This window comes from Palaemon carinicauda, chromosome 14 (assembly GCF_036898095.1).
Source record: "Palaemon carinicauda isolate YSFRI2023 chromosome 14, ASM3689809v2, whole genome shotgun sequence".
Lineage (NCBI taxonomy): Eukaryota > Metazoa > Arthropoda > Malacostraca > Decapoda > Palaemonidae > Palaemon > Palaemon carinicauda.
Window position 1 is genome coordinate 35,630,171 of NC_090738.1, and position 23,021 is coordinate 35,653,191.

At 52.6% G+C, this 23,021-nt stretch overlaps 1 protein-coding gene and 1 pseudogene across 1 annotated transcript in view; both read left to right on the plus strand.

Moving 5' to 3' along the window:
- Window positions 1-23,021, plus strand: part of PNPase (polyribonucleotide nucleotidyltransferase 1) — a 185,568-nt gene that overhangs the window by 34,891 nt on the left and 127,656 nt on the right. The gene's annotated exons all lie outside the window — the stretch shown is intronic.
- LOC137653870 (5S ribosomal RNA) lies at window positions 20,353-20,471 on the plus strand (annotated as a pseudogene).

Here is a 23,021-nt window from a genome sequence, read left to right on the forward strand (position 1 = left end):
GCGCGCTCCTACGCATCGGTGCCCAGAGGATCTTGAGAGACATGGGTCTCCTTTTACCAGCTCCCCCACGCGCGGTCTCTCGCCTGCGCGTCCTACGCGCCATCGCTCGCCAACGCGCCATTGCTTGCCTACGCGCCAGTGTTCACCAACGCGCCATCGATCTCCCACGCGTTACAGGTCCCCTGGACACCATCGACAGTGGTCGTCGGAGCGATCTCGTTCGCCCACGCGCCAAAGGCGTTCCCTCGCCAACGCGCTCACTCGCTCGCTCACACGCTTACTCACCTGCGCGCCCGCGCTTCAACAGCCTCTCACGCGTGATTCCTTAGTTTCGCCTACGCACGAGCGTCAGCACGACCCCCTTTTGCGTCGGGTTCCGCAGCTCGCGACAGCAGCAGGGACGCGTGTCGCCAAACCGCAATCAGGATCGCCCCCGCCTAAGCGCAGGTCTCTTTTACAGGATAGGGAAGACCCATCGGAGAGGTCAGAGCAACTTTCTTCCCCTTTTTCCTTACAGGCAGGTCCAGTGGTGTCCACTTTGAAAGATCGCCCGATCCCCTTCCCGCCAGCGGGAATTTCGGACTCTGTGTCCGTGTCTCGGCAGTCTTGGTTTGGTCCTCTGATGCGGGCGTTAGTGAAGGCTATGAAGCCGGCACTCGCCGATCAAGGACACAAGCCAACGGCGGCCTCGCCCCCGCTGAAGAGAAGGAGAGGAGTAGACTTCGTGGTGACTTCTCCCAGGGAGAAGCTGGTTCCTAAGAGGTCCGTCAGGAAGGCTCCGTCCCCTTCGCAGGCGCTTTCTCCTTCTCCCGAGGACGAGGCTTTTCCGTCCTCAGGAGAATCCAGTGAGGTAGCGGTCTCCCCCTCGGCACCAAGGGGGGAGTCGTCTCCTCGTGGAAGGGAATCGTCTCGCGTGGAAGGCGCCTTCCAGACCTCTTTGTTGAGGTCGTGTATCCCGCCCAAGAGGGAACCTAAGGACTCCAAGACGATTCCGAAGTCTTCTTCTCGAATTCGTCAGGATCCAGCTGCACCCCGGGAGAACGTCCACGCATCTCCCCAGGAAGAGATTCCGGGGACAGGAGACTTAGCTGCCAGTCCACAGGGAGGAGACCAGCAAGAGTCTGAGCATGCCTTCTGGCAGGTTCTGAGCCTAATGAGACAGCTCAACGGGTTCATGGACCCCGTGATCGCCCCCCGTGAAGGCAAGGACACGGTCCTGGATCAGGTGTACGGAACTCAGAAGCCCCCCAAGGCCAGCGCGGCTTTGCCCTGGTCCCAGGGGCTGAAGAGTGCCAGAGCCAGGGCCAATGCTCAACTCGCGGTTCTCGCTTCCTCCAGTCGTTCCTCTGCCGGGAACAAACTCCTCTCACCTCCTCGTCTCCAGCAGAGGAGGTATTTTGAGATCATGGGGGAGTCTAGCCTCGCTCTTCCCCTCCATCATTCAGAAGAAGAGCTCGCTAGGGGAGTTCCCCTTGAGAAGCTCTCCGTCAGGCCAGTGACGTTCTCGGCGTCGGAGATCCTGAGCCATGAGAAGGTCGTGAAGTGCGCCATGCAGGCCACTTCGTGGCTGGATATCTGGCTAGGTTCTCTGAGCATCCTATTGCGCTCCGAGGATCTATCTAAGGAGACCAATAGGAAGGCCCTGGAGGCCTTCCTCCTCTCGGGCACTCGCTCCATCAAGTTCCTGGCACATCAGGTTACCAACCTTTTGGGCCAACTTGGTGTTGAAGCGTCGTGATGCGGTGACCGAGAAGATCCATCCGAAGGTCCCCGCCGTGGATGTCTGCAGGCTCAAGCACGCTTCCCTCCTTGGGGGGAATCTGTTCGAGCCGCAGGTCATGGAACGTACAGCTGAGAGGTGGAGGAAGTCTAGCTAGGACTCCCTCCTCCAGAGGGCTCTTGCATCTCGGCCCTACAAGCCTCCAGCTCCGCAGCAACCGCAGCAGCAGCCTCGCAAGACACCAAAGCAGGCGTCGAAAGCTAAGAAAGTGGTATCTAAGCCCCAGCCCTTTCCAGCCAAGGACAAGAGGGGCGGTAAGTCCTCCTGGGGAGGCAAGACTCCTAGAGGGAGCGGCCGTGGCCGCAAACGCTAGGAGTGGCAGTCCCCCCGCGTGTCCACCTGTGGGGGATGCCTTCAAAGTTGCGTGCACAGGTGGCAGCAACATGGGGCCGATGCTTGGACGGTCTCCGTGATCGACCAAGGCTATCGCGTCCCATTCACGACATCTCAACCTCCCCTGACAGCGAATCCAGTGTCGTTGAGCTCCTATGCCATGGGATCGGTAAAGGGGCTGGCCCTTCGGGCAGAAGTCGAGACCATGCTCAAGAAGGATGCTCTCCAGGAGGTCGTCGACGGCTCCCCAGGCTTCTTCAGTCGACTCTTTCTTGTAAAGAAGGCGTCTGGAGGCTGGAGACCTGTCATCGACCTCTCAGCTCTGAACAAGTTTGTCAAGCAAACTCCGTTCAGCATGGAGACAGCGGACACGGTCAGACTTGCGGTGAAACCACAAGACTTCATGTGCACACTGGATCTAAAGGACGCGTACTTCCAGATCCCAATCCATACGTCTTCCAGGAAGTACTTGAGATTCAGCCTAGACAGCAAGACCTACCAGTTCAAGGTGCTGTGCTTCGGTGTCTCCACAGCACCTCAGGTGTTCATTAGAGTGTTCACCCTGATTTCATCTTAGACGCACAGGAACGGCATTCGTCTCCTTCGTTATCTGGACGACTGGCTGATCCTAGCAGATTCGGAGTCGACACTGAGACAGGCTTCTGGGACTTTGCCAGGATCTGGGGATCTTGGTAAATCTCAAGAAGTCCTCTCTGCAGCCGTCCCAACAACTGGTTTATCTAGGCATGATGTTAGACACCAATCTCCACAAAACCTTTCCATCAGATGACAGGCGAGAAGAGCTTCCCGCCCAATCGTGGTTGCGTCTCTTAGGTCACCTGTCCTCCCTGGCTCGTCTGGTTCCAAATGGCCGTCTCAGGATGAGATCCCTGCAGTGGCGGCTCAAGTCCCGGTTGAATCAAGGATCAGATTCCCCGGACTTACAGGTCCCGATAGGACCTTCGGAACAGGCGGACCTGCGGTGGTGGCTGGTCGACGAGAACCTGCGAAAGGGAGTAGATTTTCTCGTCCTCCCCCGGAGTTGACACTTTTCGGACGCGTCAAAAGGGGGGGGGGCACATTCTGGACCAGAGGACCTCAGGCCTTTGGTCAGAATCAGAAAAGTACCTGCACATCAACCTGCTAGAGATGAAGGCCGTCTTTCTGGCTCTTCAACAGTTCCAACGGACCCTGGCGGGTCACTCCGTGGTGGTTATGAGCGACAACACCACGGTAGTGGCTTATATCAACAAGCAAGGAGGTACTTTTTTGCAGCAGCTATCCTATTTTGCAGTAGAGATTCTGAGGTGGACTGAAGTCCACTCGATAACACTATCAGGTCGCTTCATTCCTGGCAAGAGGAATGTGCTCGCCGACAGTCTGAGCAGCGCTTCGCAGATAGTGAATACCGAGTGGTCTTTGGATCCTCAGATAGCCAACAAAGTCCTGACTTTGTGGGGTTCCCCGACCGTGGATCTGTTCGCGACAGCTTTGAATTTCAAGCTCCCCCTGTACTGCTCCCCAGTCCCGGACCCCAAGGCACTCTGGCAAGATGCTTTCCAACAATGGTGGGACAACATCGATGTGTACGCCTTCCCACCGTTCTGTCAGATGAGAAAGGTGCTCAACAGGACCAGACTATTGGTCAACTGTTCGATGACTCTGATAGCTCCGCTATGGCATCACACGGAATGGTTCCCGGACCTTCTGCAGCTCCTGACGGAGCTCCCGAGAGAACTTCCCCCATGACACGAGCTACTCAGATAACCACACTGCAACATCTTCCACAAGGCTGTAGCCTCGCTTCGGCTTCACGCCTGGAGACTGTCCAGCGTCTCCTCACGGAGAGGGGCTTTTCGCAACAGGTTGCGGAGAGGATGTCTCGGCACCTGCGAAAGTCCTCTGAGGAAGTCTACCAGGCGAAGTATAGAGTCTTCTGTAGTTGGTGTCGTGGGAGGGGTATCACTCCACTCGATGCCACTATTCCAGCAATAGCGGAGTGCCTCGTTTATTTGCGGGAGGAAATGCGCCTTTCGGTCTCAGCGGTGAAAGGCTATCGCTCAGCCTTAAGCTTGGCTTTTAGGTTGAAAGGAGTGGACATTTCTTCCTCGCTGGAACTCTCTCTACTCATACGTAGCTATGAGCTTACCTGCCCTCAGTCGGAAGTGAGATCTCCTCCTTGGAACGTGGTTCGGGTTCTCAGGGCTCTTAAGAGACCTCCCTTCGAACCATTACACCAGGCGTCTGATCGCCACCTGTCTTGGAAGATGGCTTTCCTGCTCGCTTTGGCCTCTGCCAAGCGAGTTAGTGAACTTCATGGTCTCTCGTACGACATCGCCCATTCAAGGGGATGGGGGGAGGTAACGTTCAGGTTTGTCCCTGAGTTTGTTGCCAAGACTCAGAACCCTGGAGTGCCGGACCCACGGTTCGACTCTTTCAGGATAGCAAGTCTCCGTTCTGTAACAAGCGACCCAGACCAGCTGCTACTATGTCCAGTGAGGAGTCTGAGGTGTTACTTGAAGAGAACAGCTGCAGTTCGTCCTCAAGTGCAAGCATTGTTTGTTAGCACAGGCAGGACGAAGAGGAGGGTCACCAAGAACACCATCTTGGCTTGGATGCGAAGGGTTATCCATCACGCCTCGAATCCAGACCCTCCTCTGTCACGTCGCCCTAGGGCACACGATGTCAGGGGCATTGCTACGTCCCTGACCTTCAAGAGAAACTTCTCTGTGACGCAGGTGCTTCAAGCTGGGGCTGGAAGCGTCAGACGACCTTCACAGCCCACTACCTGCAGGACGTGAACCACAGGAGCCTTGATACCTTTTCTATCGGCCCTGTGGTGGCTGCACAACAGCTGGTCTAACCTCAGGCTCCTTTATGGACAAGTAGCGGTAGGTTAAGGGCGTTGTTACCCGGTTTTAGTCTGCGTGAATGAAAGAGTATGTCTGACCCTTACTTCTTTCTTCATCCTCCCCTCTCTTGGGGAAGCAGCATCCTGGTCTCCGCATAGCTGACCTCAACCTCTGCAGGTAACCCATGCTTCCTTGTGCTCCTAGTATTAAGCTTAATACTGTTGCGTCCCCCATACCCTGACGAGTTGGTATCGGGAACGTCCTATCCTGGATTCCTATCTAAAGGTCTCAAGGTCAACTTCATAGGACGAGTCACGCTCTTTCCTCCACTCACAACTTATGTAGGCCACACGTTCCTTGCGGAGCGAGGAACTTGTGAGGTGCAGGGGCTCCTTTTCTCAAGTGCTACTCACTGGGAAGCGGAGCCCCCGGGTAAAGCCAAAGTCAGTAAGGCTGGGGACTTTCCACCCTTCCTAAGGGGTAAGTCACCCAATGTAAATAGCGTGGTTTGTATTTCGGTTACGGAACAAATGACAAATTGGGAGATAATTTGTATTTTTCCTAACCATACAAACCTTATCTATTTACACATATTTGCCCGCCAGCCCTGTCCCCCAAGTAAAGTCTTACCTCTAAGTGAAGTGAAGCAAATCACCGGTGTGTGGTGAGGGAGGGGTAGCAAGCTACCCCTTCCCCTACCCCCTCTAACTAGCGCGGGGGTAGTTAACCCTCGTTAAAAACTATTGGCTCATCATTTCAGCTAAGGTTTGTATGGTTAGGAAGAATACAAATTATCTCCGAATTTGTCATATATTTCAGACACCATATCCTAAGGTAGATTTCAGTTCTTCCAGGGTGGTTTTAGAAGAGGTAGGAGCTGTATGAATCAGTTGTTCCATAACTGGAATACAAACCACGCTTTTTAAAGTGGGTATTACTTTCGGCGTAGCTGAAAGGACGAGCCATTAAAATTTTAACGAGGGTTTACTACTCCACCGCTAGTTAGCGGGGGATAAGGAGGTTAGTTAGCTACCCTCCCCCCTCACACACCTGTGTGGTAAGCTCACTTTTACTTTGGCTCGGGTGGTGATCGGACGTGTCCACTTTCACCCTCGCCTCTTTGACAGCCATTAATGCTTTATGTCTTTTTCTTATTTTTCTTATACTTGTGATATATATATAAACATTTTTTATGTTTATGTATATATTTGTGTATAGAAATGTAGTAAGTTTTCGTTTCAGTATTTGTGCTGTGTGTGTAGTGTACGACAACGTCTCCGACTTAGTGCTAGGCCACCTCGGTTCCGTTGTGGGGTACGTCTCTCCCTCTTGGTCCATCGGTTTTTCCTTCGGCTTTTCCGTTAACTCGGCCGCCGTGGGGATCGTCATCGCTGGACTTTCTTCATTCATCTATTATCTTCGCTGTTCCTCCTCTCCTACGGGGAATTTGGATTCTCAGCGAAGGGAATGTGGGAGTTTTATTGCCTACGGTCTCTCTCTCTACTCGGTCGTTCACCCCTTACTACTATTACATATATTACGGAAGCTCCTTTCCCGTTGCGGGTTGGGTTGCTTTTCCGTTTATTTGTCTCAATTATTTTTAATGAAATCTAATTGTATTTGCTTTTTTAACTTTTCATCTTCTTTGCGGAGAACACTTCCCTTCGGGGGTCAGTGGTTCTTATTATTTGTGATCATTCTTAGATGAATTACATAATTAAAATTCTGTTATAATTCTGTTTTTGTTACAGTTCTCCGCCCTCCCCCTTCTCCCGTGAATGTCTTTGGGGGAGGAGGGCGCATACTTAATTTTGAATTCTTATGTTTTGCTTTTCCCTCGAGGTTACTCTTCGGAGTTCATCCCGGGGGAATTTCTCTTAAATAATTATTTAACTTTATTTTCCAAGGGAATGTACGAATGTACTCGCCGACGGTTGAAGCAGAGCTTCTCAGATAATGAGTACCGGGTGGTCCTCGGATCATCCTGTAGCCAACAAAGTCCTGACTTGGGGTTACCCGACTGTGGATCGGTTCACTACAGCGCTGACCTTCAAGCTCCCGCTGTATTGCCCCCCTAGTCCCAGATCCCAAGGCACTCTGGCAAGATGCCTCCCACCAACGTTGGGACAGCACCGACGTGTAAGCTTTTCCCTCATTTTGTCTGATGAGGAGGATGCTCAACTAGACCAGAATATCGGTCAATCTCTCAATGACCCTTTTGTGGCTCATCACGCGGAATGGTTTCCGGACCTTCCGCAATTCCTAACGGAACCTCCGAGAGAACTCCCTCTACGGCACAACCTACTCAAACAGCCACATGCCAACATCTTTCACAAAGCCGTAGCATCGCTTCGACTTCAAGCCTGGAGACTATCCAGCATCTCCTCGCAACGAGTTGCGAACGGGATGTCTGGACACCTGTGTAGATCATCCGCAGGGGTCTACCAGGCAAAGTGGCGAGTTTCTGTGGTTGGAATCGTGAGGGGTATCTCTCCACTCGATACCACTATTCCAGTAATAGCGGAGTTCTTCGTATACAGTATTTGCAGGAAGAATGCGCCTTTTGTCTCGGCAATGAAAGGCTATCGCTCAGCCTTAAGTCTAGCCTTCAGGCTCAAAGGAGTGGATATTTCTCCCTCGCTGGAACTTTCCCTACTCAGATGAGGATATGATCTTACCTGCTCTCAGTCGGAAGTGAAACCTCCTCCATGGAATATGGTTCGAGTTCTCAGGCCTCTTAAGAGACCTCCCTACGAACCATTTCGCCAGGCTTCAGATCTCCACTTAACTTGGAAGGCGGTGTTCCTACTAGCATTGGCCCCAGCCAAGCGAGTCAGTGAACTTCATGGTCTCTCGTTGACATCGCCCATGCAAGGGGATGAGGGGAGGTAACGTTCTTATTCATCTCTGAGTTTGTAGCTAAGGCACAGAATCTGGGAGTGCCGGATCTTCGATTCGACTCTTTCCGGATTTCGAGTCTTCGTTCTGTAACAGATGACCCAGGCCTTCCCCTACTGTGTCCAGTAAGGTGTCCGAGGTTATCTCAAGGAATGGCTGCATTTGTCCCCAAGTGCAAGCTTTGTTTGTGAGCACTAGGAGAACAAAGAGGAGGGTCACCAAGAATACCATCTCGGCATGGATTCGTAGGGCGATCCATCTGTCCCTGAATCCTGACCCTCCTCCGTCATGTTGCCTTAGAGCGCATGATGTTAGGGGTGTAGCCACTGTCACGTCCCCATACCCTGACGAGGTGGTATTGGGAAAGTCCTAGCCTAAAGTTTTCCATCTAGAGAACTTCAGGTCAACTTCCTAGGACGAGTCACACATAATCCTTCACACACAGTTAATGTAGGCCGCAGCCCTTGCATAGCAAGGTGCGAGCGAGGTGCAGGGACTCTTTATTGTTGAGTGCTGACACACTCAGATAATGAGTCCCTGGGCAAAGCCAAAAGCCAGTATGGCTGGGACTTATTCCACCCTTCCTAAGGGTTAAGTCACCCACTTTAAATAGCGTGGTTTGTATTCCAGTTACAGAACAAATGACAAATTCGGAGATAATTTGTATTTTTCCTAACGATACAAACCTTAGCTATTTAATCAAACTTGCCCGCTAGCCCTGTCCCCCATGAAGTCCTACCTCTAAGCAAAGTGAGCTTACCACACAGGTGTGTGAGGGGGGAGGGTAGCTAACTACCCTCCCTACCCCCAGCTAACTAGCGGTGGGGTAGTAAACCCTTGTTAAAATTTTAATGGCTCGTCCTTTCAGCTACGCCGAAAGTAATACCCACTTTAAATAGCTAAGGTTTGTATTCTTAGGAAAAATACAAATTATCTCCGAATTTGTCATATTTTTACAGTTAGGCAGATATGCGAGAAATATTTAGCAAAAGGTGAGGAGGTGTATGTTGCGTTTATGGATCTGGAGAAAGCGTATGATAGAGTTGATAGGGAAGCAATGTGGAATGTGATGAAGTTATATGGTGTTGGTGGAAGGTTATTGAAAGCAGTGAAAAGTTTCTACAAAGGTAGTAAAGCATGTGTTAGGATAGGAAATGAAGTGAGTGATTGGTTTCCGGTGAGATTGGGACTGAGACAGGGATGTGTGATGTCCCCGTGGTTGTTTAACTTGTATGTTGATGGAGTGGTGAGAGAGGTGAATGCTTGAGTGCTTGGACTAGGATTGAAACTGGTAGATGAGAATGACCATGAATGGGAGGTAAATCAGTTGTTGTTTGCGGATGATACTGTACTGGTTGCAGACGAGGAAGAGAAGCTTGAACGATTAATGAAAGAATTTGAAAGGGTTTGTGAGAGAAGGAAGTTGAGAGTTGGTGTGGGTAAGAGTAAGGTTATGAGATGTTCGGGAAGGGAAGGTGGTGCGAGGTTGAATGTCATGCTGAATGGAGAGTTACTTGAGGAGGTGGATCAGTTTAAGTACTTGGGGTCTGTTGTTGCAGCAAATGGTGGAGTGGAAGCAGATGTATGTCAGAGAGTGAATGAAGGTTGCAAAGTGTTGGGGCAGTTAAGGGAGTAGTAAAAAATAGAGGGTTGGACATGAATGTAAAGAGAGTTCTGTATGAGAAAGTGATTGTACCAACTGTGATGTATGAATCAAAGTTGTAGGGAATGAAAGTGATGGAGAGACAGAAATTGAATGAGTTTGAGATGAAATGTCTAAGGAGTATGGCTGGTGTATCTCGAGTATATAAGGTTAGGAACGAAGTAGTAAGGGTGAGAACGGGTGTAAGAAATGAGTTAGCAGCTAGAGTGGATATGAATGTGTTGAAGTGGTTTGGCCATGTTGAGAGAATGGAAAATGGCTGTCTGCTAAAGAAGGTGATGAATGCAAGAGTTGATGGGAGAAGTACAAGAGGAAGGCCAAGGTTTGGGTGGATGGGTGGAGTGAAGAAAGCTCTGGGTGATAGGAGGATAGATGTGAGAGAGGCAAGAGAGCGTGCTAGAAATAGGAATGAATGGCGAGTGATTGTGACGCAGTTCCGGTATGTCCTGCTGCTTCCTCCGGTGCCTTAGATGACCGCGGAGGTAGCAGCAGTAAGCGATTCAGCATTATGAAGCTTCATCTGTGGTGGAAAACGGGGGAGGGTGGGCTGTGTCACCCTAGCAGTACCAGCCGAACTCGGTTGATTCCCTTGTCAGGCTGGGAGGAACGTAGAGAGGAGAGGTCCCCTTTTTTTGTTTCATTTGTTTGATGTTGGCTGCTCCCCAAAATTGGGGGAAGTGCCTTGGTATATGTATGTATGTATGACTGATTTGCAAAGATTCACATTAACCTAGCCTATCGCCTGGGATATCCTTTTCCCAAGTAGTTACAAGGTTGACAGGAGTCATTGTGTTGACACCTTTTACAGGCTCAATTTTTTAGACATCATAGGATTTGAACCACCCAGTTGGGTTTTAGGAACTTCTTTCTTCCTAAGGATAAGAAGTACTGTAATTTGTATTTGTTCCGTAACCGAAATACAAACCACGCTATTTACATTGGGTATTACTTTCGGCGTAGCTGAAATGACGAGCCATTAGATTTTAAAGAAAGTTTCCTACCCCGAGCTAGTTAGCGAGGGGGTAGGGGAGGGGCAGCTAGCTACCCCTCCCCCCTCACACACCGGTGAACTGATTCACTTCACTTTTGACTCGGACAATGGACAGACGTGCCTGTCTTTGTCCTCGCTTGGCAGCCATTATTTGTTTTGTCTTTACTTAATCTCTTACTTTTCTTTTACTCAGTATATATGTAAAGATTTTTTCGTGTTTATGTATATATTTGAGTATAGAAATCAGTATGTTTCCTTTTCAGAGTTCGTGCTTGTGTGGTAGTGTACGATATCTCCGTGGAGCCCTTGGCAGTTAGGCCACCATGGTGTAATTTCATGGGTCGCGATCGAGTTTGACTACGGTCTTTCTCTCTCTCTCTTTGAGGTCGTTCACCCTTTTACTACGTTCCTTTACTACGTCTGAGTAGCTTCCTTCCCGTGTGGGTGGGGTTGCTACGCCGTACGTTTTGTCTCAATTAGTTTATGAATCTAATTGTATTTGTTGATTTTTCAGCTTTTGTAGAACGATTCCTTTCGGGGTTTTCGTTCTTTATTTAGTGTTCATTCATTTTTTAATTACATAATTACATAGTTACATAGTTACATAATTATAATTGTTATAATTCTGTGTTGGTTACAGCTCTCCTACCATGAAGTGTAAGTGGTTGTGAGGGCACGTGCCTGTTGTGTAATTCTTGTTTGTTCCGACACGGTTACTTACCTAGAACTACCTTCTTAGGAGTTACTGGCTAACTCTACCTAACCGACCAGCTTTTTGTATAGTTTATCTCCCTCTTCTCGTTTTCTACGGGGTCAACCTCTGGCAGTGTGGTACATGCCCGAGGCGACCCCGGGGTCAGGCAGCGTGATATTTCAGGTCGAGTCTCCAGTAAGTTTCTGGTCGCGACGTGATATACATCTCGCCGCGCTCTCTCTTACCTGTGCGACCCTCGTGTCCCCCAATCCTTTGTGCTTACCGCGTATTGCCCACGTGTTTTCATTTCACTTTCCCGTTCATCCTTGTGTCTCTTGGTGTGTTAGCGTTGTGTTATGGAGCATCCTCGTCGTTGCCCTGGGCCTGTGGCTGGGAAGTCTTGCTGGGCTTTCCTCTCCAAGCCTGAGGTTGATCCCCACTCCCTGTGTTCCACGTGTAGGGGGAAAGCGTGTTCCCCTACCTCTACGTGCCCGGAATGTGCTGATTGGACTGAGATCCAATGGGTGCGCTTCGGGACGAAGAAGAAGAAGGCAACTAAGAAGTTGCCTAAGGATTCAAGCTTTTCCTCATCTGCAGGTTTGCCAGACGATTTGGTAGACCGTAGCGCCCACTCTTCCCCCCCCACCCAGCGTAGGGGACAAGGTAAGTCCATTGCGGGGAAGAGGCCCATTGCCCTTCCCCAAGAGTCTGATTTTCCTGTGGGGGATGTGTCCAGTGTGGGGCAGGCATGTGTGGGGCCTGAGTGGAGTGCAGAAGTGTGGGTAGGAGGCGAGGGCCTGGAGCCCGCAGGTCCCGTCTTCTCGTAGATTCTATGTAGGGTAGGCCGAGTGCCGATACTTCCCCTGCCTCGTGGCGTGTTTCGAGTGCTTCAACCACCAGGGGAGACACAGAGAAAGGTAGTTCGACGTCTTCGGACCCCGCCACGTGCGTGAAACCTAGGACTCCCTTCAGGTCTCCCGTTAGAGAGCAGGTAGATCAGTGGATCTGTAAAGGACTCGTGGGGACCCCTCTGGCTCCCTCGGCTACGCTACCCCCCCGTGTTTCTGCAACCGCCCGCACCTGAGAAACGATGTGATTTTCCCCCCACTATCTTGGACGTGTCGGCCGGTCGGAGAACTCCGTCCTCATCCTCGTCGTTGTCCTCATCCTCTTCATCGTCATCGGACTCTTCGTCTTCTTCGTCATCAGAGGACGAAGACATGAACCTTATGAAAATGAAGAGGGAGAAATCCCGAAGGAAGAAAAAGTCGCGTTCCCGCTCGAGGCATGGTAGGAAACGGTCGAAGTCCTCTAAGAAAAAAGCGAAGAGGAGTAAGTCAAAGGACTGGGTGAATGTCACAGTGCCCCTGAGCGAGCTGTTTAGGTTGTCCACAGCCGCGGCCACTTCCGGGTGGCTCCCTAGAGCCTCGCCTTTGTTGTGTCACCCTCCTAGCTCCTCCTTCGACCTAGCCGCCTGGCGGGAGGGCTCGAACTGAGACCCCCGTGCATTGTTTAACCGTACAGTAACCTCCGCCCCTTCTTCCTTTAGGAAGGATATAAGGAGTATGAAGGAAGGCTTAGCATCGACCACGGGCACCTTGGAGGCCTTCCTTAAGCACCAAGGGCGCCCGTCGGTCCGCATGGATCCCCCATCCACGGAGCCCCCTGTGGAACAAGGTACTCCCATGATGGATGCCTTTGTATCCACGGGGCAGACCATACCACTGGCAGGCTCGGAATACGTTGGTACTCCCATGACGGATGCCTTCGTCCCCACGGGGCAGCCCGTACCACTGGCAGGCCCGTCGGGCGTTGTTTTTCCCACCGTCACGGTTTACCCCCGTACGGAGGAACTGGTGACAGAAGACCTGGTGGAAGGAGGGGAGTGCTCGACGGACGACATCTCCTCCTACCGTAAGGTACTGGCCCTCATCCGAAGACACCACTGGTTGGATGAGCCCAAGCCCTCAGCTGCAAAGGCAGTACTTTTCGGACTGTCCAGGATGACCGACAGTCCGGTACAACAAAAGCCATCTCTGTCTCTCCCTCTCGCTCAAGACGTGAAGCTGGGGATGGAACAGATCGATGAATACTTGGCAGGACTAGCAGAGGCCCCCAGAAGTCAGAGTTCCTCCAAATTTCTGCCAGGCCTAAAATTCCAGAAACGTTTTTACGTTCCCGAAGGGCATCGCGGCGGTCCCCGTGCGGTGGAAGCAGCGGTGTCCGCGCTGAACCAGAGAACCCCGGAAGACAGGGCATCCACGGCCCCCATGTGCTTTTCCCCTACGGAAGCATCTATGATGGAGGACATGGCTCAGGACCTGGTCTACGTGTCCTCCTGGTTGGATTGGTGGTCGTGCGCTTTGGTGGGGTTTCAGGCATCACACAACCTCTCCCTTCCAGAAAATCAGGCCATGCTGCGGGACCTTGTTAGTTCTGGGGGCAAGGCTTTCAAATTCTTATCGTCCCAGTCTCTGACGGTAGCTTCGAACTGGGTCCTGAGAAAAAAAGGTACTGTTTTGAGCAGACTAATGTGGAAGTTGCCTGACAGGGAAGCAAGGAGACAGAAATTCCTCCGTGTGGGGGAATGACATTTTCCCCATCAAGTTGGTAGAGGATACTGTGCAGAAGGTGAGGAAAGTGAGAGAGATGGATCCTAGGCCCCCGCCTATGAGGAAGACCACGTTTAGGAGAGCTCCAACGGACGTCCCTCACTCCTCACAGACCACACCCTTGCTTCCCAGAAGAGAATTTCCTTCAGCCCCTTGGCTTCAAGCCTCGCAACAGCCCACCCGTAGGACCACGGCAGGCCCTCAGTCAGCCTACAGACCCTCCTATGATAACGCTAGGAGAGATAGATCTGGCCGCTCCTCCAGGAGAAGGTAGGAGGAGAGGCCCCCTACTCCCACAGGAACCCCTAGTAGGGGGATGCCTCAGACATTTTTGCAAGCATGGCGGGATCTCGGTGCGGATCCCTGGACGGTGACGGTCCTGAAGGAGGGCTACAGACTCCCGTTCCTGGAAGAGCCTCCCCCTCTCATCCCAGCCCAGAGGGCCGATTGGCTGGTTCCAAAGGACCCCTTGAAGAGGTTGGCGCTACAGGAGGAAGTACCGACCATGATCAACAAGGGAGCTTTGGAGACAGTGGAGAACCCCGGCCCGGGTTTCTTCAGCAGGCTCTTCCTGGTGGAAAAATCAACAGGAGGGTGGAGGCCAGTCATAGATCTCTCAGCCCTCAACAAGTTCGTCTCAAAGACGGAATTCAAGATGGATACCCCCAAGACAGCGATCGCAGCCTTGAGGGAAGGGGATTTCCTCATGTCTCTCGACCTCAAGGATGCCTACTTTCAAATCCCTGTACACCCCTCCAGCAGGAAGTTCCTCAGGATCAAGTGGGAGTCCAGGGTCCTGCAGTTCAAGATCCTGTGCTTCGGCCTCTCGACGGCCCCGCAAGTGTTCTTGAGAGTGTTCGCCTCGATCTCGGCGTGGGCACACGAGAAAGGAATTCGACTACTCAGGTACCTGGATGACTGGTTGTTGCTTTCTGCCTCAAGGGAACAACTGAAGGAGCAAGGCGATATGTTGCTCAACCTCTGCAAGGTGTTAGGGATCACGGTCAACCTAGGGAAGTCCCAGCTAGTCCCCAGCACCAGGATGACTTACTTGGGGATGGTCCTGGACACCCAGTTAGTAAGGGCCTTCCCCTCAGAAGGAAGGTTGGCCAACCTGGAACGTATCCTTTAACCCTTCCTGACGGGACAACCCAGGAGGGCCAAGGACTGTCAGAAGTTACTGGGTCACCTGGTTTCCCTGGAAAAATTAGTACCGCAAGGGAGACTCAGGCTCCGCCCGGTACAGTGGAATCTAAAGGAGTTATGGGTCCAAGGCAAGGAACCCCACAAAGTAGTGCCAGTCCTCTCGAAGACGAGAGACCCTTCTTTGGTGGAGCATCAGGTCAAACACGGAGAAGGGAATGCCCTTTGCCTCCGACCCCCCGGAGATGCTGTTGTTCACGGACGCATCGAAGGAGGGCTGGGGAGCGCACCTGCTGGGAAAATCAGCAAAAGGGCTGTGGTCCAGTGAGGAGGTGTCTCTCCATATAAACATCCTGGAGATGATAGCAGTTCTAAGGGCGTGTCGACAGTTCGTACACTTACTGCGTGGGAACACTGTGGCGTTAATGTGCGATAACGCCACAGTAGTGGCATCTGTAAAGAAGCAGGGAGGCATGAAGTCAAAGGTCCTCTGCGCCCTAGCCACGGAACTGTTGGAGTGGGCCACAGAAGAAGGGTTGGAACTGACGGCGAGGTTCATTCCAGGAAAGAGGAACGTGATGGCCGACGGCCTCAGCAGGGCGGGTCAGGTGATAGGTTCGGAGTGGACCCTACACCCGGAGGTAGCTCGAGCAGTCATCCTACTGTGGGGCTCCCCAGTGATAGACTTGTTCGCCACACGTCTGAATGCCCAACTCCCCGTGTTCTGCTCTCCAATCCCAGATCCGTCAGCAGCGTTCGAGGACGCCTTCCAACATCCCTGGGACGGTCTCGATGTGTACGCCTTCCTTCCCTTCAGTTTGATCAGGCAAGTGCTGAACAGAGTGAGAAGGTCGTCCAACCTGTCGATGACTTTAGTAGCGCCCTGGTGGCCGGAGAGAGACTGGTTCGCAGACTTAAAGGAATTAGCTCTTCATCCTCCTTGGCCGCTTCCGGACAGGCCAGACTTCCTGCGACAACCTCACTTTCACAGGTGGCACGAAAACCCTCGATCCCTCCGCCTTCACGCGTGGAGGTTATCGAGAAGCTCCTGAAGAAAGAAGGATCGAACGGGCCAGGAAGATAAGGAGAAGACCTTAATCACGGAAAGGTATAACCTTCAAGAAATTGGTTTTGAAAAAGGTAAGACATTTAGACACTAAGTGAGTTTTTTTTGGATAGTTTTCCCCTACTTTTCGTGCAGTTTTCAAGTGGTCTTAGAATCAAGCCTTCCTTAAAGGTTCCCTCTCTCGCGTGCCTCCCCGTCGAATCCTGATTCCTGCAGGACACTCCCACCTCCTAAAGTGTAAGTCTCCTAAGAAGGTAGTTCTAGGTAAGTAACCGTGTTGGAACAAATCACAAATTTTTAAGTAATTTGTATTTTTCCTAACATACTTACCTAGAACTACCTTCGGGTTATGGCCCTCCCATCCTTCCCCGAGAACCTGCAGGATCTAGTAATACCTATTCCAACGAAACTTACTGGAGACTCGACCTGAGATATCACGCTGCCTGACCCCGGGGTCGCCTCGGGCATGTACCACACTGCCAGAGGTTGACCCCGTAGAAAACGAGAAGAGGGAGATAAACTATACAAAAAGCTGGTCGGTTAGGTAGAGTTAGCCAGTAACTCCTAAGAAGGTAGTTCTAGGTAAGTATGTTAGGAAAAATACAAATTACTTAAAAATTTGTGATGTTCTTTTCCCTCGGGATTCCTCTTCGAAGCCTTCCCGGGGGAATGAATGTTACCTAATTATTTTTTATTTTATTTTTCACAGTTACCGATCTAGTTCATTTCTGTAATGTGACAACGGAGCGAGCTGTCTTATTGAGGCTTGGGATTCGGCTGTTGCTGCCTCCCCTATATATCTTCATCAGGGGCGTGTCTCCTTCTCCTGGAAGTACTCCCGTGACGATTGACAGCTCTCCAGTTCATTTTAGAACACTCAGGAGGCTCACCTCCTTGGGTGGGTAACTTTCCTTCCAAGGGAAGTTTTCCTGTCCAGGCTTGAGTTTTTTCCCTTTGGGGGGTTCTCCTCTTGCCTTTATTTCGTGCGACTATGCTCTTGGTGCTGAGCGGTCGCACCTGCAGTTACGCTCAAGGGGCTGGGCAACTGCAGGAGCCCCTCTTCGGAGGATCGCTCTTTTTAGGTCACTGGCTGACCCGTCTCTTCTACGAAGTGTTTCTCTTTCGTTTGCGAGGGAGTACACTCATAGAGACTCCTCTTCGGAGGACTCTTCTGCTGTTGGCCGCCTTCGCCGTAAGGCTCACCGTCCTCTACGTCGTAAGGGCCTCCTGTCTCCCTATAAGGGTGCTAAGAGGCGCCTTTTTGAATCTTCTCCGTATGTAGCCTGCAGCTCCTTCCTCCTTAGATCTCTCCGGGGATCGATCTCCAACGCCTTCCTGACCTTCTGCCCCTTGGCAGCTGGACAGCAGTCTGACCTCGTCATCCGACGGGCAACAGCCCTTCGGGGCAAAGGGTTGTCTCCCATGGTGGGTCTTCCCTTGGGTGTCAGGGTTCCCCTGCACACCCTTCTGCAGTGTTAGCGCACAGGCGCTCTCCTGCTCGTCAGCGTTCTCCTATTCGCCAGCTCTCTCCTGTTCGTCAGCGCTCTCCTGATGATCATCGCCCACTGTTGCTGTTCCTGTTGTGCGCCCTGCGCGCAATCGGTCTCCTGAGCGCTCTAGATCTCCTGCCCGTCAGAGCGCACCTGCGCTTCCAGTTCCTGATTCGCGCCCACGTTCGCCCGCGCGACCTAGAACTTCTGTTCAGGTCTTGGACAAGGACTCTTCTTCTCCTCGCCCTCGCGATCCGGCTCGTCAGCCTTCTCCAGCGCAGCAACGCTCGCGGTTGCCTACGCGTGCTTCTAAGCTACTGTTCGCCAGCGACCACAGACGCGCAGCGATCTCCTGCGCGTCAACGATCGCCATCGATCTTCCACGCGTTACAGGTCCCCTGGACACCATCAGTAGCGATCTAGCGCTCGCCTGCTGTGGACGATCTTCGGTAGCTGAGTCTTGCCGTAGATCTTCCTCCTGCTCGCCAGCGCTCACCTTTACTTCTGTCCTTCTGTGCGCCAGCTTTCTTCAATCGCCAGCGCACATCTGCGCGCCCTTTCCTGCCACGCACCAATGGGCGCCAACGGTTTTTCCTGACCGTCCAGGATCGCCTGATTGACAGCTCGCTTCAGCGCTCACCTTCCTGATGCACCTGCGTGCCTTCTGTTTAGCGCGATGCGCACTAACCATCCCTAGTCTCTTACGCGTCAGCGATCTCCTATGCGCCCACGCGATTCTTCGCCTGCGCGCTAGCGTTTTGTTAACACACCACCGCTCGCCAACTCGCCAAAGACGGGTTATTGCTCGTCAACGCGCCATCTCCCAACCGCCTGCGCTCGGCCGCGCGCCCACGTGCCTGCGCAACCACACGCCCACGTGCCTGCGCAGCCACACGCCCACGTGCCCGCGCATATGCGCTCCAATGTTCGCCCGCGCGCGAACCGACGGTGTTCCGTCGCGCGAACCGACGGTGTTCCGTCGCGCGAACCGACGGTGTTCTGTCGCGCGAGCTCCGGCTCGATTCCTGCAGTAGCCATTGCTTGCCTACGGGTCATTGCTCGCCTGTGAACTTTCGGATTCCGACCACCAGCTCTCGCCCTTCCTACCACGCTCGCCCTTCTTCTGCGCTCCCTCGCGCACTTTCGTCTGCGCTCCTGCGTGCCCGCGCTGGGGCGCTTCCATGTTCGGCCACGCGCAAACCATTGATTTACCATCGCGCGAGCGTCAGGGCGATTGCGACTGCGATTCCCTTCGGGGTTTCGCAACACGGCCAGCCTGGCGAGTCTTCTGGAGCGTATTTCCAGAACACGGTCTTCACCCCGTAAACGCAGAGCATGGCAAATGCAAGAGCAGTAAGAATCTTCAGGGAGGTCTGAGCAACATTCTTCTTTCCAGAACCTGGGTTAGCCCTTCCTCATCATTCTCTGGAAGGGTCTTGCCAGGGGGCTTTCCTTTCGAGATTTCTCCGTCGGGCAAGGGGTGACTGCTTTAGCCCTTCCTCTTCTCCATCTCGTGGAAGGGGCTTACCAGGTTCTTTCCCTCCTCGGTTGCGACCCGAGGTTTTGTACAAGGAAGCTCCAGGAAGATCATGGTTACTTTCCTCCTCTCGGGCTCAAGCACCTTGGCGTTTCGTCGCCAAGTTTCGAACTTGCGGGCAAACTCGATGTTGGAGCATCTAGACGCAGTGACCGTGGGCTTCCTCTCGGGTGTCTCATCCGTGGATGTCGACAAGCTCAGACACGCTTCCATCCTTGGGAAGAGCTTGTTTGAGCCCAAAGACAGAGACATGGACAGCTGTTGTGCAGAGGAAGTCGACTTCCGTTTTCACTCCTCCAAGGCGCTTTCTTCCAGACCCTGCAGGTCTCCGACACCTCTTCATTCAGCCTCGTCAGCCTAAGTTATCGGACTGGCTACGGCAGCTAAGACAAGGTGTACAATAGCAGTCCCCTCCTGTCAGGGACAGGTAGCACGGGAGGCTCTCCCGAGGAGGCATAATCCTAGAGGGAGCGGCAGAGTTCACAAACTCTAGGATTGGCAACCCCCCTTGCAGGTCTCACGCTGGGGGGATGCCTAAGGTTACTCGTCCGGATAACAGCTTCCCGATGCCGATTCCTGCACCGTCTCCGTGATCAGCCAAGGATATCGCGCCTCGCTCTTACCATCTCTTCGTCACTGTCAGCGAATCCAGTGTCACTGAGCCTCTATGCCATGGGGTCGGCAAGAGGTTTGCCCGTTGGGCAGAAGGATCCATGCCTTAGGAGAAGGTCCTCCATAGGGTCGTCGATGGCTCCCCCCCCCCCCCCCCCCCCCCGGCTTCTTCAGTCGATCCTTTCTTCTGGGAAAGCATCCGAGACGGGAGTTCCGTCGTCGACCTCTCAGCTCTGATCAAGTTTGTCGAACAAACTTCATCCAGCGTGGAACAGCAGAGTCGATCAGACTGGTAACGAGGCTGCAGGACTTCTTAGGCCCTGGATCGGGAGGACGGGTACTTCCAGGTTCCGATGGACGGGTACTTCCAGGTTCCATTCCATCCATCTTCCAGGAAGCTCTTGGAATTCAGCCTAGACTACAGGTGTTCCTGCTTAAGATGCGGTGTGGCGATCCCGCTGCGGCATCGCAGGATTTTTTCCCCAGAGAACTCTCCCTGCTTTCCTCATGGCCACTCAGGAGCAGGCTTCCGCCTCCTTCGCTTTTTGGAGGTCTGGTCGACTCCGGTAGGCTCGGGTTTGACCTTCTTCGGCACCGGGACAAGCTTCTGGGTCTTTACCAAGAGTGTGGGATCATGGTAATTTGCTTGGAGCCTTCTCTACTTCTGCCTCAACATCTTGAGTATCTAGCCATGATATTGAGTCAACACCGCTTCTCGTCCGATCAGCGAAGTTAAGCAACGTTGGGTCTGGTCAGTACTTGGATGGGTGACCGCCTGGGAACACCAGATGCTGTTGACTCCTTCTTCGAGCCTTCCCTTCAGTTGACTGTGGCAAGGTTGAGGAGAGTCGCAGTGCCTGTTCTCGGTCAAGCAGAGCTTTCAGCCCTACCTTGGAACGTTTCCTGGATCTCCTTTCCTCATTGACCCGTCTAAAGTCCCGAACGGTCGCCTCAGGATAAGTGCCCTGTGAGGCGGCCCAAGTTCCGGTGGTATCAAAGCAACGATTAACCGGACTTTCTGGCCCCTATGGGACCAGCGGAACGTTTAGACCTGCAATGGGGGTTGACCTATGGAACCTCTTGATGGGAGTGGATATTCTCGTCCTTTTCCCACATTTTGATGCTGTTCTCGGACTCGTCAAAGAAAAGGGGATGGGGGGGGGGCATGTTCCGATTCAGGCCTATGGTCAGGACCTGAAGGGTGCCTCCGTATCATTCAGGCAGGCTTAGGGGCTGTAGTCTGGCCCCTCTACAGATCCTACAGTTCCTGCTGAGTCGCTCCGTGCGCGACGACTTCATGGTACTGGCGTATTCCAACCAGCAGGGGACGCATTTTCATACCGTCGCATCTTGCAGTAGAGATACTGAGATGATCCGAGGTCCTCTCAATACCACCATCGGCTCGCTCATTCCGGGCAGAGGAATGTTCTCTCCGACTATCTGAGCAGAGCCTATAGTAAACAGCAAGTCCTGGCCTGGGGGACCTGATCGCGACAGCCTGAAACTTCAAGCTTCCGATGTTCTTCCCCCTAGTCTCAGATCCCAAGACTCTTTTGCAAGATGCTTTCCGGTAACGGTGGGACAACATCGACACCTTCATCTTCCCACCATTGTTGTCTGTTGAGAATGGGTCTCAATAAGACCAGGTTGTCTGTCAACCTTTCGATGGCCCTGAGAGCTCCTCTGTGACTATACGCAGAACGGTTTCCGGACCCTCTGCTTCTCCTGACGGAACTCCCGGGAGAGCTTCTTCCACGGCACAGGCTACTCAAACAACCACACTACAACATCTTTCACGAGCCGTTGCATCGCTTCGGCTTCACGCCTGGAGACACTATGCCGCCTCCTCAAGAAGAGACAACCCGCTACAGTCGCAGAGCGGAGGTCGCGTCACCTGCGATAGTCATCCGCAGGGGTCTACCAGGCGAAGTGGAGAGTCTTCTGTGGTTGGTGTCATGGGAGAAATACCTCTTCCCTTGAGGCCTCTTCTCCAGCAATAATGGAGTTATTGCTTTTCGGCGGGAGGAAACTCTTTTCCGCTCTCGGCAGTGAAGCCTATCGCTCAACCTTTCCCTGGCCTTCAGGCTGAAAGGAATTGACTTTTTCCTTCCCGCTGGACCTTTCTTCGCTCATGCGAAGCTGCGAACGTCCTTGCCCCCAGTCGGAGTGAGACCTGCTCCATGGAGCATGGTTCGGACTCTTTAGTCCCTTAAGAGATCTTCTCAAGAACCATTACGTCAGGCCTCTGATCGTATTCCGTCTTGGGGGACGGTGCTTCTGCTCACTCTGGCCTCGGCCAGTGTGTAAACAATCTTCATGGTCTCGTACGACTCCGCCCTTTCAAGAGAATAGGGGAAGGCAACATTCAGGTTCGCTCCTGAGTTGTTTTCTAGACTCAGAATCTTTGAGTCTCGGACCTTCGGTTCGACTCCTTCAAGATTTCGAGTCTCCATTCTGTATCAGATGACCCAAACCTTCTCCTTGTTGCCAGTAAAGGAATCGAGGGGTTATCTTTGAGAACAGCTGCAGTTTGTCCTCACGTGCAGCCGGTTTGGGAGCACAGGGAGGACACAGGGGAGAGTCTCCAGTATACCTCTTCAGCTCGGACTCAAGGACATTCATCTCGACCTGAATCCAGACCCTCCCCCATCACGTCGCCCTACAGCACGATGTCGGATACATCGCAACGTCCCTCGCCTTCGAGTAGAACTACTCTGTGACGCAGGTGCTACAAGCTGGAGTCTGGAAGCGTCTAATGACCTTCGCAGCCCACCTCCTGCAGGACGTGACCCACAGGAGTATCGATACGTTTCTATCGCTCTGTGGTGGCTACACAACAGCTGATCTAACCTCAGGCTCCTTTTTGGACAGGTAGCAGAAGGTTGAGGGCATTGTTATCAGGTTTTAGTCTGCATGAACGAAAGAAATATGTCTGGCCCTTACTTCTTTCTTCATCGTCCCCTCTACTAGGGAAGCAGCATCCTGGTCTCTGCATAGCTGACTTCAAACCTCTGCAGGTAAACCATGCTTCCTTGTGTTCTGAGTATTGAGTCAATACTGTCGCGTCCCCCATACCCTGACGAGGTGGTATTGGGAACGTCCTAACCCAGAGTTCCTTCTGGAACTCCAGGTCAACTGCCTAGGACGGGTCACACTTTCTTCCTTCAAACAAGCTTATGTAGGCCACACGTTTCCTTGCGGAGCAAGGAACTTGTGAGGTGCAGGGACTCCTTTTCTCGAGTGCGACTCACTCGGATTCTGAGTCCCCGGGTAAAGCCAAAGCCAGTATGGCTGGGGACTTTCCACCCTTCCTAAGGGGTAAGTCACCCAATGTAAATAGCGTGGTTTGT